We start from the raw sequence: 11,024 nt of genomic DNA, 5'->3' as shown, positions 1-11,024 counted from the left end.
ATGGAAATTAAATAATTAAATAAATGGAGTCATAGTTTCCATTATTTTCATCATAAATCAATTTGTGAAGAGATATAAAATATTTTCTTAGTGTCCCTGGATTTATTGTTTCCACTTTAACTCTTACTTATGGGTTTGTACATATACATACAAATTTATCATTTTATATGTAGTATATAACTGTATGGTATCAGTAGATTTGGAAACATGTCAGCAACAATCTTTGATAACTAAAACTATCTTGCAAAAAGTAAGAAAATTGGCCTATACCTGAGTAATACTTAATATATATAATGGGGTTGTTATCAAAATATTTCACTTACAGATTCATATTTAACATATTTAGCACATTTGCTATGTGTCTATAGAGTATAGGTTGTATTATCTCTTAAGTGTTTTTAGAAGATATAAGGCAATGGATTAATTTAAAACTTCAAAGCACTGGGCAAAATGATGTCTGTCTTGGAAAGGATACCACTTCTGTATTCAAGGTCTAAACTTAAGGCCAAAGAAAAACCTGATAAAAGGAATGTGACCTTTGGACTCAGAGCGACCAGCCTATGCTTGAGGGATGGCTGTGATAGTAAGACTTGTTGAAATTTTATTTGACTTTCCCCACAAGCTATTCTCTGTAACAGATCACATAAATTCTTGGGGGGGTACTTGTTCATTATAGTCAACCTCAACCACGAATATTATTTAGGGACATTTAAATTTTAACACATCTGTTTTATATCTAATCAATTAAAGAGCATTGGCTTTGGAATTTTGGCAGCAGATTAGTTGATATGGATAAAAATATGCCTCTGGTTTTCATGCCTTCATTAGTCTGAACTAAGCTAATTTAGCCCTTTGATGTTTGCTAATTTTTCTGGCAAGAAGAGTATACAACTAACTTGGTACTTTAATTGTTTCTAACCACTACCAAAAAACAAGTAGTCCATCTTTCATTTTATGTTGAATTTTAATGCCAAGTAGCTATTACATGGCTTTATCCCAAACTTTACAAGAGCAGCCTGAAGCTAAATGTAGCAGTTAAAACTATGAAATTCTTAATGCCGTTTCTCACCTTTGCCTACAAGTGTTTCGGCCTGAAGATGAGAAGGAACTTGAAGAGAAATGTTCTGACAAGCATCGCAAGATAATATTAAAACCTCAAAAAAAAAAAAGAAGAAGAAGAAATCAGGAATTATATTTGATCACAAACTTTCACATTACAATTTTGTCTTATTGATAAAAATAATGTCAATTTCAGAAACAAATTTATCTTCTGGTCCTTCAATATTTTTCATATTCATTTTATTTTAAAGATTTATTTATTTTATTCTAGAGAGAGAGAAGGTGGGGGGTGCGGAAGGACAGAAGGAGAGAGAGAGACAGTCTCAAGCAGACTCTGAGCCTGATGCCCAATTCCATGAGCCTGAGATCAGGACCCTGGCCGAAACCAAGAGTGCAATTCTCAACAGATTACACCACCCAGGCACCCCCCCCATATTCATTTTAAAAGGGAAAAGCAAAGGAAGTGGCTTTAGGGGCACCACAGTCATTTAGTATTAATGAAAATTAAAATGAACAGTAGTTCTTAGAACCCAAATCCTATTGTACCATTAAAAAAAAAATGGGTTACAAACAATTGATTTTATATAAAGACTGTCATCTCTAAGGCCAATCCATAAATGTCACCCTGATTTCTTAGCATGAAGAAAGTACTTAACTTTGGAATTTAATGATCACATATTTGTACACAAATCATCATTTCCAATAACCCCACACAATTTGAAGTTATAGTTGATTAAGGCTAGAAACCATGAGGATTTTTTTTTAACCTCGCAAAGAACAACACCCACAAATCTTCACTCATCTCAGGTCACTCCTGGGACTGGTTTGGCGTAAACTTGAAAGTCTGAATGATCTCGAATCAAAAAACTGGTCTAAAAAGAAATATAAATCAAAACATAGGGAGTAGCCTTCAACTGGGTAAAGATTGGTAACTAAATTCAAGACACAGCTATTGTTTTAGAAAGCTAAGTAGTTAAAGGAAAGAAGATAAACTGTCTGGGGGAAAAAAGTTATTAGCTTAAAAGTATCGACAGTTTCAAAACATAGTTTGCTTCTTTTTCTTGGCCTTTTGTATTTATTTGCTTCCTCTTCTGTTTATCAAAATGACTGCCTTTTGATTATTTAAATATAAGATAGAGCAGAGCTAGATTTCCCAGAAACAAGTCAATTTTATGATTAATTTTTCTGAGGATGTATTTTAGAGTTATGGGACATATTATTTGGGAGAAAGAAAGAGGAGGGCATTATCGTCCATACCCAGAGTGTGTAGTTCATTTCCAACTCAATTCAATTCCACTTGCCGTATTATATCAGCCTATTTAAATAGTTTGTAATTTTACAAAAACTGTTATGCAGATAATACAAAAAAACTGGAATTTAAAAAGTCAATTTGTATTCACTTTAATTAATTAATTGTATTTATTTTATTTTATTTTTTAGCCTCCCTGTTATATGTTTTCACAACACCCCCACATTCCCCTTCCCGGAATGTAGCATAAGGCTAATCATATGGCCATGCAATGTTCTTTCTGTTTCCAGGCCTCAGTTCCATTACCTTGTGAGCTACTGAAGGGGAAAAACCACACCTCTCTTGTTCTCTGTCAGAAACTCTGTGCTCAGCACATAGTAGGTGTTTAACAGATAGTTGCAGAATGAATTTGTTGGAATTGTATTTGGTTTAAATAACCACTTTTTTAAAACATAAGACGTTCTTATTTGACTTTTTTAATATACTCATTCTTAATGCCAAGGAATAAACTAAATTATAGCCCAAGAACTTTCTGAACATAAAGAATCCTATTAGTAATGATCTAAATATATGACATGGAAAGAGTATTTTTTAATTGACAAAATATATATATGTATGCACACATCTGTATGTATATATATGCGTGTGTATATACATATATCTAACCTATATATACACACACATGATTCTCATAGGATGTAGCCACATTCCCACTTCCACACCAATCTTGTTTCCTTCCCGCCCTAGGACCCCCACTTCTTTGCTTCTGCCTCTGTAGGCATAGCCAATGGAGGTCTGCAGAAGTACTGTTCCAGTCTTCAAGTTAAATTCGCAGCTTAATGACTTAGAGGGAGCTGGGGTCAGACAACCTTTTAGCTATTATGGGGGTTAAGGGTGGATGGGCAAGGGATGAACCAAAGGATACTGGACACAGCAGAGACCAGAAGCAAAAGAAATCTGGACGAATCCCTCAGAAATCTTTCACTGCATTTTACCTAATACTAATTTAAGGTGGTCTCTGAAGTTGTTGTTGTCCCCCCTACCCCAGGAAGTTACAGAATGAGAATTTGACCATCAACCCTGCATCATATATTTATATGGAGAAATTGTTTACCCCCATACAGTTAAATCTTTAAATTCTAAAAATATAACTTGAAGCTAAAGGATTTTGCCAAAATGGAGAGAAAAAAAAGGAAATTCCCAGCTCAGAAAATGCCAGGTGGAGATATTGGACAAATGCCCTCTCCCTCATTCCTACCAAAGAAAAATAGCACCTGAGTACACATGTACAAAACTCTGAAAAACCTAAGTGGAAGTCAACTTAATGGAATTTTTTCAGTGACGGTCACATTTTTCTTTATTGTTTTTCTCAAGTTAAACCCTTTGCTCAAACTAGGAGTTCTGCTTGTCTCTTAGCTCCTGGTGGGTAAAATGAAAGTCCTGGATAATTTGCAACTTCACCCAGGCTCCTTTTCCTCTTCTTGCAGCTCAGTGGAACTAAACTGTAAAATATCGACAGCTTATTTAATGACTCCTAGCAAAAGCAAACCTCAGAACCTTTGGGCCAAATGCCCGAGGAATGAAGTCATTCCACTACTCCTTAGGAAAACACCAGAGCAAGACTGAACAGGGGATTCCCTTGAAAAACATTAATGTCCTGGCAGTGGGCGCGTGAAGAATAAACAAAACACCTGCCATCCCAGGTCACAGGTCTCTCAACCCTTCCTTGACTTTTCCTCAGCTCTGTTTTTGTTCTCCCAGTCCATCTTCTCTGCCTTCCACTGCCACCCCTACTGCCTTTCAAGCCTAAACTGGAGGGAGGAAGCACGTAGTGACATGCTTGAGTTCCCTAATCCTTTGGTTGTTACTCACCAGGAGACAGAAAAGGAGCTGCTTACAGAAGATGCTCCCTGGGGCAGCCGAGGCCACAGCCATCAGAAGTGGTCCCAATGGTCAGGGATGGTGGCTGGATAATAGGGCAGCTTGGGATGCACAGGGTGGCTTTAGCAGATTCCCCAATGGCTGGCACGTGCGTGGGGTATGCTGCGGCCACCTTGGCGCAGCTGAGCTGGGTTTGGAGGAGAGTCAGGAGGCAAGCGATAAAAGACAGAAGGAAGAGCAGGAGAATTGCTTTCCTCCTATTTCCAGGTCAGTCCTCCTCCTTCCAATTCAATTACCTCTGAATGTGCAGAGGTTTTCCTACAAGTGGGGAGGGTGGGGTACGAAACACCCCAAAACCCAGTCACTAGCTCCTCCTCACAGCTTTCAAAATTTCTCCTGCCACTTGACACATAGGCAGAAGCAAGAGGGAACACCCTCCATCCTCGCCCCTCCTTCTTTTCCCCCCCAGGTTGATGCTCTCCAGTTATTACCCACTCCTACGTCCTCCCCTCCTTCTTGGCCTTATTAACCTGTCTTGCCCCTGGGTACAAACAGAAATGGTGCACACACTCCCTACAAGGAAGTGATGCCACCTCAGCTGTCGTTTTGGCAAATCAGGGGCCATATGCATGTGCAGTCACAGCCATGGGAAGTTATCTCCCCATCTAAGGGTTTAGGTGTTGTCTGCCTACCCACGGCTCTGCAGCTCCCAGGGAGACCTGGCGCTCCGGTTACAGCGGGGACCTCGCTCTGCCTACTCCCTGTCATCGGCTGGCCACTATGGTTTGGTCTTCTAGGTGTCACAAAGAATTTAGCACAGTGTATACGGACCTCATAAAAGAGAATAAAGAAACAGCTGGGATGTAATTTTTGAATGGCTTTCTTTTTTGTTACTTGTGAGGCAATATGTTTTTTTCCTTGAGTATCATTATTTGAGAGCAGCTAGGATCTGAGACCAACTCTCTTTCAAATCACTCCATTCATCCTAATTACTGGTGCATCGCATGCAGGCTATCCTAGCCTAAAAGTACCATATTCCATCCAGTTTAGTTTTTTTAAACACTAATGACCCTTGCAAGGAGGACTAAAGCATCATTTCTCCTGTCGCGACTCAGTGAGTTCAGTATCGATGGCACCCATCACAGTGATGGATGTTAGGAAAGGAGGGTAAATATTTTCAAATGGCAATGTTTCATTTGGCCTATAGAGAAGGAACTAAAGTTCGTATTTCCTGAGCCACTGCTAAAAATCAGGAACCATGGCAGGCGTTTCAGTGAATCCTCCCAAACAGCCCAGCGAGGGCTCCTTGTAGATGATGAAACCATGAGAAAGTAGGTGATCATCCTTTGCCAACTGATCCACAGACGATGGAGAAGTCAACATCGGAACCAGGCCTGACTGCCACTAAAATGCTACTTTTTCACTCTCATGCTATTTCAATGATAAATATAGACCCATATGTTGAAAAGGAGCAGAAAGTAATCAGGTGTGGGACGCCTGGGTGGCTCAGTCAGTTAAGCCTCTTCCTTCAGCTCAGGTCATGATTCCAGGGTCCAGGGATCGAGTCCCACATTGAGCTCCCTGCTCAGCGGGGAGCCTGCTTCTCTCTCTGCTTCTGCCTGATGCTCCCCCTGCTTGTGTGTGTGCTCTCTCTCTGACAAATAAATAAATAAAATCCTTGAAAAAAAGAAAGAAAGAAAGTGATCAGGCCTGTAAGAACTCAGCCTTGCTGAATAAGCCAGGTTGGGACTAGTAAAATGTATTCAGAAGCAGTTATAACCTAACACCTCTTAATAGCGGCCCATCACTCTGGAATACTGTGAGCACCTGGCCTCTTTTGTGAGAGTCATTCTATTGTCAAGTAAAATGGTTGTTAAACCATTGACATGACGAATTTTTATACATGAAATTACTCTTCCTGCTCTTGCTACTGACATTTCTACCTTGTGTTTAACTGAAAAGTAAAGGCACAGCCCAATGCCCATGCTGCTGAGAAAGGAAGGATGAAAGATTTTCTTTTGGTTATTTGACAGTGGGAGCAATTCCTTTCCTGCATGTAAATATGAAAATAGTAAATATAACTGCTTCTTTGCACATAGAGGCTGGGAAGATTTGGAAAATAAAAGACCAGGGAACAAGAACTAAATATATCCTGTAGTATTTTATTGCCAAAGGTATACAAAGGTATACTACTGATAAATATATTCTGTGTCTGCATTGGAATTTGACTGCTCAGAAAATAAAGTCACTTTAATTGGATATCTTCATATTTGATACTTTGGGAGAAAAGAAAAGAATGGAAATATAGAAATAGGAATAATTACCTGATGTATATGTGCAGATCCAAGTGTAATTCTGTCTGTGTATGTTTCTGCCTGATTATCTAGGTGTATATTTAAATATAGGTATCTAAATATGTTTATAGTACTATAGATTATTCAGAAAAAGCTCTATTTTATTTTCATTTTTATGTGTATGTTAGTTGCATTTTGTTTTAATCTATGTCTAAATTACCAGCATAACTGAATGATTGATGGTATAGTACAGTGGTTAGAAGCTTAGATTCTTCAGATTAAGAGTTTAGACTCTGTAGCTAGATGACCTGGGGCTTCAACTCCTGGCTTTACTCCTTACTAGCAATATGACATTAGGCAAGTTACTTAACTCTTCTGCACCTCAGACTCTTCATCTATAAAATGGGGATAATAATAGCTGCTAATTTATAGATTATTATGAGGATAAATGTGATAATACATAGAAAACACTTTGAACAGTGTCTGGCTCATAGCAAGTGCTAATGTTTTATACCATATAATTGCCTAAGTGTGCAATAAAAAGTTAAAGAGACTGCACTTAAGTAAAACAAACACAAAGTTATTGTAAATCCAAGGTCTCTTATGTAAAAGCTATCTAAAGATACACAAACAGATGTATTCATTGAACACATATTTAAGGGTCCATATCAGGACTCTTACCTCTGGTAGAAGATAAGCCCCATATACCAAAAAAAAAAAAGGAAGACAGGCATCTTATTAAAATTTTAAAAAGGTACAAGTTTCTGGAGGAAAGTACAAATGTAGTTTTCTTTCTAGTTCAAAATATAGGGTAAAAGAAGACACTATAGCAAATGTTAAATATCTTAGCAATTCAGAGAGAAATTAAGAGACAAGGATTACATTCTAAATGCAGAGTCCTGTAGAAGGAAAAAAATATTTAAATATGTCAGTATTACATAACCTGTTTTTCACCACAGATTTATGGTCATACAGAGAAAGATTTAAATCTAAAGACCCACATGGCCTTTATAGTTCTTTAGTTTTTAGTTTAAGACATGTTGAGAAAATAATGCCTTCTTGTGAATTTCCAAGAATGTGTCTTATGGAAATACAGTAACAAATTTCATAAGAAATGTTTATGCACAACCGACTTGTTGAAAGTGTTATTGATGAATAAATTCAAGACCTCAAAATAGCCACACACTGATAGAGTTATTCTGTCAGGTGACCCAATTTATTTTAGGAGTCTGTATACATTGATGAACCCATAACAAGGCACTTTGTGTTAAATATACACGACCAAAGATAACAGAAACTATAGGGGTAAATGAGGGTGTGTGATCTTAATGTGGGAAGGTAGAAGTGTATGAACAAAGAAAAAAAAGTCTTAGCTATAAAAGACACATTGGGTCCCATGAGTTCAATGTACCACAGTGGAAAGCCCCTTCAATTCCACTGGACTCATAATCTTTTATCTGGGTAAAAGGTTATTGAAAATTAAAAGTAATTCATAAGTACTGATAATTATTAGCAATGTTTTCTTGAGGTTGCTTGCATAGAGTATGGATTAATTTTACCTTAAAAACGACTGCTTCGCATTATCAAAACTGTTGGCCAACCTATGAAAAGGAAGATCAGCATAATGTCTCTGTGTGATTTAGAACTCTATTCGGCACTCACACCTCATTCAAACTGGTTTAAGAGAAACAAAACAGAACAAAACAAAATAGTTGGGGATAAAGGGATTTGTTAGGTCATGTAATTGGAAAGTCCAGGGATATCTTGGATTCAGGCATAGCCCGGGCCAAGTGATCAAATGATCTTAACAAGCTGTTGGTTCTCTCCAGATCTTCCTTTGTGTTGGTTTCATTGTCATTCAGTTTCCTCAGTGTTGAGGCAAAGATGGGCAGCAGAAGCACTAAGATTATATTCTACCAGTTTGGTAATCCTTAGTTGAAAGAACGTATCTTGCTTCCAATAGTTTGGGCAAAACACAACTCCACTGGCCAAATTTTGTCCATAAGTTTAAAGTCAAGGGGCAGGCCAGATCACATGGGCAAAAAGTGGCAGAGAGGTCATTGCCCAAAACAACTGTAGGCTATTGACAGAAAAAGGAGGCATAGTCACTCGGCAGGCAAATATCCTCCAAACTGTCTGTTTCTTTATTTGTCATTTCAATAATATTATTTATGCACCAAATCATTTATTAACAGCTTCTATACTCTAAGCACTACCCACGGTGCTGATGACAGAAAGCTGAGAAAACATGACCTTTGCCCTCATGGACCTAAAAATCTATTATACATTTTTGAAAATTAGTTAAAGTACTTCATATGATATAGTTCGGATTAAAATCATAGTGAAATGGACGTAATGAATATTTTAGATTTTATTCACTTCTTGAAATTTCCTCCAATTTTTATTTTCTTTGCTGGCCTCCAAAGTTAAATGTTTGGAAAGCGTGTTGTTTTTTTCTATGATACATGGAATCTTACTGTCAATTATTTATCTTACATATTAAAAATAATGTTATTAAATGTTGATTTTTATGGGTAAGAATAGATGCTCACTACCTAAACTTTGTTAAGATAGAAAATTAGGGAGGAAAACTTCACCCATGATCTAAATGTAATCTTCCAGTGTACATCTTCTAGTCTAGTTTCTTTTTTTTTTATAATCGTGGATATCTTTTCTTTTAAAGATTTTTATTTATTTATTTGACACACAGAGAGAGATAGCAAGAGAGAGAGAGAGGGAGAGAGCACAAGCAGGGGGAGCAGCAGACAGAGGGAGAAGCAGGCTTCCTGCATGAGCAGGGAGACCGATGTGGGGCTCGATCCCAGGACCCTGGGATCAATGACCTGAGCTGAAGGCAGCAGTTTAACCAACTGAGCCACCCAGGCACCCCTCTAGTCTAGTTTCTGTTTATAGAATTTTAAACAGTTATACTGTGCTACAAATTTAATTTTGTAGCATACATTTTCCCTTTAAAAATTTTTATAAAACAAACATTTGTCCCAGATCATGGCAAGTCCTATATAGATATATCAATAACTATATTAAATTCCTTCAAATAAAGACATTACAGTTGATTTAAACCACTCCCTAAGATTGAGTACTTAAGTTTTTCCAAATTTTTTATTATTATAAAAGCCATCCTGAAAGCTAAAGCATTTTCTGGATTTAGGATCATTTCTTGAGATAGAGTCCTACACATAGATGTTCTAGGTCAAAAGATATGAGATTTAATGGCTCTTGATATATAAAACCAACTTATATCCCAAAAACGGAGTACTGATGTACATTCTCACTGACAATGAACACAAACAGTAAGGATCCTAGCTAGGATGGAATAATAACATTTCGTTAAAAATCCTATTTTGATGGGGCGCCTGGGAGGCTCAGCTGTTAAGTGTCTGCCTTCGGCTCAGGTCATGATCCGGGGGTCCTGGGATCGAGTCCCACATCGGGCTCCCTGCTGGGCGGGAAGCCTGCTTCTCCCTCTCCTACTCCCCCTGCTTGTGTTCCTGCTCTCGCTATCTCTCTGTGAAATAAATAAATAAAATCTTTTTTAAAAAAATCCTATTTTGATAAGACATTATCATTTTAATCTGAATTATTTGTCTGATCATGATGTCCAGCCCTTTTCACAACTGCTAAGCCATTGCATTTTTTTCATGATACACACGCTCTTTGAATATGTTGGCATAAATCGGCAATTATAAGGAAATTGGCACATTTGAAGTAAACCAAACAAGTTAATGATTGAAACTCTCTTCAATGGAGCTGCTGCTTTGAAGTAAGAAGATTGTTACATTTTTAGTTTCTAGCCTTTTATTTATTTGTGATTGAATTTGATGACAGTACAAAAGTATTTTTGCCTTATAAGTCCTTTCAAACACTAATATTCCCTGAGAAACTATTGTTATTTTCTAAAGTAACAATCACAAAACTCACCTAGAGCTTTATAAGTTGATTTGTTGGCTAGATTGCAATGTAAGTGTTGTCATTTCTTTTTTTTTTAATTTTATTTATTTATTTGAGAGAGAGACTGAGAGAGAGAGAAAGGTCAGAGGGAGAAGCAGACTCCCTGCTGAGCAGGGAGCCCGATGTGGGACTCGATCCTGGGACTCCAGGATCATGACCTGAGCTGAAGGTAGTCGCTTAACCAACTTAGCCACCCAGGCACCCAGTGTTGTCATTTCTATAGGAAATGTGATACCAACTCAAAGGAACCATTTCTAATTTATTTGTTATTAAACTGAAAATAAAACCCATTCCCGGGGGGCTCCTGGATGGCTCAGCCGTTAAGCATCTGCCTTCCGCTCAGGTCATGATCCTAAGGTCCTGGGATCGAGCCCCACATCGGGCTCCCTGCTCAGCGGGGAGCCTGCTTCTCCCTCTCCCACTCCCCCTGCTTGTGTTCCCTCTCTCACTGTGTCTCTGTCAAATAAATAAATAAAATCTTAAAAAAAAAACATTCCCCAAGATTCCTGCAGCTTGTTTTGGATATAACAAAAAAAAAATACCTATTGAGCAGATTCTGTATCCTGTTTCAT

This window comes from Callorhinus ursinus, unplaced genomic scaffold, assembly GCF_003265705.2.
Source record: "Callorhinus ursinus isolate GAN/ISIS: 27379988/994484 unplaced genomic scaffold, GSC_fseal_2.0 scaffold11, whole genome shotgun sequence".
NCBI lineage: Eukaryota > Metazoa > Chordata > Mammalia > Carnivora > Otariidae > Callorhinus > Callorhinus ursinus.
This window is presented reverse-complemented; position numbering follows the sequence as displayed.